Raw genomic sequence first — 5,437 nt, forward strand, 5'->3', positions numbered from 1 at the left:
CCTGTATATCTAAATACCAATAACTCAACTAATTCTCTTTAATTATAATATGTGAAGTTTCCCTTTCTCTTCTCTTCCCCCAATGCAAGTTTTGCACATCTCTAGAAAATGTCCTGGTGGCTTGTGCGGTGTCCTTCTCATTAATACCTTGCTTTTGGAAGTAGTAATTTTCTGTATTTCAAAGTAGTACCTCAAACTACATAATCTAAAGAGAGGAGAAAGGGGCATATCGTTATTTGAGGAACCTGTTGGTCCCTGGACACTACTATTGCTAATTTGATTGACCAACTTTCAAACACAACTAGGTACTGCTTTTCTGGTTTTCTAGGACAAGAGCTATAATATCCTCCATCCTCTACCAAATGCCATCATTCAGTCCTGCATCCTCTGGCCATGAACTCAAATTCTGCTCACATAAAATACAAAAGCTTTTTAAAAAGTCCACTTTTGTTGTTAGGTGCCGTCAAGAATCTTCAACTCATAGCAACCCTATGACTATATGCCTTATATGCCCAGTCCTGTGCCAACCTCACAATCCCTGCTACACCTGAGCGTGTTGTTGCAGCCACTATTTCAATCCATCTTGTTGAGGGCCTTACCCTTGTTCATTGATGCATCACCTTTCCAAGCATGATATTCTTCTCCAAGTAATGGTTCTTTCTGACAACATAACCAAAGTAGGTGAGATGAAGTTTGGCCATTCTCGCTTCCAAGGAGCATTCCAGCTGCACTTCCTCCTGGACAGATTGGTTAGGTCTTTTAGCAGTCCATGGTACTATCAGTATTCTTTGCCAACACCACAACTAAAAAGCATCAAACTCTTCTTCAGTCTTCTTTATTCATTGTCTAGTTCTCACATGCATATGAAGCGATTGAAAATACCATGGTTTGGGTTAAGCACACCTTAGTCTCCAAGGAGGTATCTTTGCTCTTCAGCACGTGAAAGAGGTCTTTTTCAGCAGAATTTTCCAATGCAATATGCCCTCTGATGTCTTGACTGTGACTTCCATTGGTGTTGATTGTAGAACCAAGCAATATGAAGTCTTTTACAACCTCAATCTTTTCTCAATTTATAGTGATGTTGTTTATTGGTCTAGTTATTAAGATTTTTGTTTCCTTTATATTGCATATGTCAGACTATAGTCTTCAATATTCATCAGGAAGTGCATCAAATCATCTTCACTTTCAGCAAGCAAAGTTGTGTCATCTGCATACTGCAGGTTGTTAATAATTCTTCCCCAATCCTATGGCATGTTCTTCTTCATATAACCCAGCTTCTTAGATTATTTGCTCAGCATAAAAATTGAGTAATTATGGTAAAAGGATATAACCCTGATGCACTCCTTTCTTGATTTTAAACCATACAGTGTCCCCTTGTTCTGTTCAAATGATAGCCTTCTGATCTATGTACAGGTTCTTCATGAATACAATTAAGTGTTCTGGAATTCCCATTCTTCCCAAAGTGATCCATACTTTGTTATGATCCACACAATCAAATGCTTTTGGACAGTCAATAAAACATCAGTAAACATCTTTATGGCATTCTTTGCTTTTAGCCAAGATCCAACTGATCAGCAGTGTTGTCCCTCATTCCATGTTCTTTTCTGCAGCCAGCTTGCATTTCTGGAAGCTCTCTGCCAGTATACTCCTGTAACCATTTTTGAATTATCTTCAGTAAGGTTTTACTTGTGTGTGATACTAATGATATTGTTTGATAATTTCTACGTTCTGTGGGATCACCTTTCTTTGGAATAGGCACAAATATGGATCTCTTCCAGTCAGTTGGCCAGGTAGCTGTCTTCCAAATCTCCTGGCACAGTCGAGTAAGTGTCTACAGTGTGGCATCCATTTGTTGAAACATCTCAATGGGTATTCCACCAATTCCTGGAACCTTGTTTTTCACTAATTCCTTCAGTGCAGCTTCAACTTCTTCCTTCAATAAATACTATTGGTTCTTGATCATATGCCACCTCATGAAATGGATGAACACAGACCTGTTCTTTTTGGTACAGTGACTCTATGTATTCCTTCCATCATCTTTGATGTTCCCTGCATCATTCAATATTTTGCCCATAGAATCTTTCAATATTGCAACTCAAGGCTTAAATTTTTTCTTCACTTTTTTCAGCTTGAGAAATGACAAGTGTATTTTTCCCTTTTGGTTTTCTAACTCTAGATCTTTCCACAGTTCATTATAATAATCTTCTTGAACTTCTCTTTGAAATCTTCTGTTCAGCTCTTTTATCTTGTCATTTCTTCCACTTGCCTTAGCTACTATCCATTCAAGGCCAAGTTTCAGAGTCTCTTCTGACATACATTTTGGTCTCTTCTTACTTTTCTGTCTTTTTAATGACCTTTTGCTTTCTTCCTGTATGATGTTCTTTTTTTTTTAAAAAAAAAATACATTTTATTGAAATATAACTTATGTACAGTGAAATAAACAAAACTAAAGTGACAGGGATTAATGCATTTCATGTATGATGTTCTTGATGTCATCCAACAATTCCTCTGGTTTTCAGTCAATGGTGATCAATGCACCAAATCTATTATTTAGACAGTCTCTGAACCCAGGAGGGATATAATCGAGGTTATATGAGGCTCTCATGAACTTGTTTTAATTGTCTTTAACTTCAATTTGAGTAGTTGATGGTCTGTTCCACATAAGTTCTTGGACGTTTTTGCCTGAAGATATTTAACTTCACCATTGCCTCTTGCCATAGATGTAGTCAATTTGATTCCTTTGTGTTCCATCTGGCAAAGTCCACCTGTATAGCCACCATTTGTGTGGCTGAAAAACAGTATTTGCAATGAATAAGTCATTGGTCTTGCAAAATTCTATCATGTGTTCTCCCACATTATTTCTATCAGCAAGGCCATATTTTCCAAATACTGGTGCTTCTTCTTTGTTTCCAACTTTTGCATTCCAACCTCCAGTGATAATCAATATATCTTGATTGTATGTTTGGTCAATTTCAGACTGCAGAAGTTGGTACAATCTTCAATTTCCTCATCTTTGGCTTTGGTGGTTGGTGCATAGATTTTAATAATTGCAGTATTATCTGGTCTTCCTTGTAGACATATGGATATTATCCTATCACTGACAGCATTGTACTTCATGATAGATCTTGAAACATTCTTTGTGATGATGAATGCCATGCCATTCCTCTTCAATTTGTCATTCCTGCCGTAGTAGATCATATGTTTTTCTGATTCAAAATGGTCAAAACCAGTTGATTTCAGCTTACTAATGCCACTCCTTGGAAGGAAGATGGGGCAATCTACTTCCATAGTGATACTGCCTCGGAAGCCGAAGGAGGAGTTGCTATGAGTCAGTTCCAACTTGATGGCACATAACAACAACAAACAACAATGCCTAGGATATTGATCTTTATGTATTCCATTTCATTTTCAACAACTTCCAATTTTTCTAGATTCATACTCCATACATTTCATGTTCTGATTATTAATGGATGTTTACAGTTGTTTCTTCTCATTTTGAGTTGTGCCACATCAGCAGTTGGAGGTCCCAAAAGTTTTACTCCATCCATATCATTAAGGTTGGCTCTGATCTGAGGAGGCAGCTCTTTCCCACTTGTATTTTGAGTGCCTTCTGACCTGAGGGCATCATCTTCGGGCCCTATTTCAGACAATTTTTCAGTGCTATTCATAAACCTTTCCAGTAATATATCAGTCAGTGTTCCACTGCTATGCATAAAGTTTTCATTGGCCAATGGATGGGGATGGTCTCTTCCTTATCCCAAGTCTGTCTTAGTCTGGAAGCTTCACTGAAACCTGTCTACCATGGGTAACCCTGCTGGCATTTGCAAAACTGGTGGCATAGCCTCCAGCCTCATAGCAACACACAAGCCACCATGTGACAACAAACTGACAGTCAAGTTTGTCTCCATTAGTTGTTCTAAACTGCTCCTCTCACTTCCTTTGGGCCTTTAGGCTGCTCCCAACAACCCCGTGCCCTGCTCAGCTTCCAGGTTCCCCTCTAAAGTCTGACTTCAAACAACCTACATCCACCTCAACTTCCAGGCCTGCCTTTTAAAGTTGTTCCAAACACCCCCGCTAGGATAAGAAAAAGAAGAAAATGAAATATATGTGTTTATTGAACTTCTCCAAACTAGGGTAGTTTGACTACTGTTCTCTAATGCTGAGATATATCTTATATGCCTAATACCAAGACAACAACAGAACAAAATCTCGTCCCAGGAGATACACAGCTCTGGGAGCCCCTCCTTTTCTTGAATATAATCAGATTGTTGAAGATGAGTTCCCAAAAATGCACATAGAATTTACACTAAGATATCTGGGTGTTTTATAAAACACATGCTAAGAAAAAATGCTTTCTCAAGCATTAATGCCCTTGAAATGTAATGAAGTAATTGAATATCTTTCCAATGATCTAATAAATCATTGTAATAATCAACATTTTCTGAGTTAAAAATCATTAACACATTGTTGATTTTAGGATGCCTAAATACTCTGAAGGAGCTCTGGTAGCATAGTGCCTAAGGTATTTGACTGCTAACCAGAAGGTTGGTGGTTCAAACCCTACTTCTGTAGTGATACTGCCTCAGAAACCCAAGGAGGGGTCGCTGTGATTGGTGGCCAACTCGATGGCACATAACAACAACAACAAAATACTCTGAAGTATCATTGTACTTAACCATTTATAACAATTTTGTGAGACATATGGCATTAATATCACCATAAACATGGAAAATTAGGCATAGAATAAAATATATAAGTTACCCAAGTTTCATTTAGCCATTCTCTGTATATTTATTGAACACCTACTGTTTGCTTGATGTGAATCTTGGTACTGAGGATACAGAGATAAACAGTCAAAATGTCCCTTCTCTGGTGTCATTTTTAGATCTAATGTATTCCACATCAGGATTTGAACAAAGGCAATGGGCATCCTCCATACTCTTTTGTGGCTTCTGATTTTAGATCTCTCTCTGCTGATCCTTTATTATAAGAAATAAAGAACATTTATGAAGCACAGACCTTTGATGTTCACATGAACAGGTTAATCAGCAAAGAAAAACTCTTCTATAGAAGGATAAAATATGACTTATTTGAAAATTCTAACTAATTTTGTAGTGTTTTTTTTTTTGTTGTTTTTTTTTTTTGCTATGAGCCATCAAGTCGGACCCGACTCATAGAGACCCCTCCTTGAGTTTCTGAGGCAGTTTCACTATGGGAGTAGATTGCCCCATCTTCCTTCCAAGGAGTGGCTGGTGGGTTTGAACCACCAGCCTTCTGGTTAGCAGTCAAGTGCCTCAGGCACTGCACTACTTGTATTCTATATCTAGATCTGCTAATAACAAGTCATCTAATTGGGCATTTTATTCAATCGTTTGGAGTCTTAGTAAAAGCAATATGCCAAACTGACATGCCAAGAGTTTGTGTGAGGATCTGAAAA

This window comes from Orycteropus afer, unplaced genomic scaffold, assembly GCF_000298275.1.
Source record: "Orycteropus afer afer isolate SDZICR_OR568_19922 unplaced genomic scaffold, OryAfe1.0 scaffold00621, whole genome shotgun sequence".
NCBI lineage: Eukaryota > Metazoa > Chordata > Mammalia > Tubulidentata > Orycteropodidae > Orycteropus > Orycteropus afer.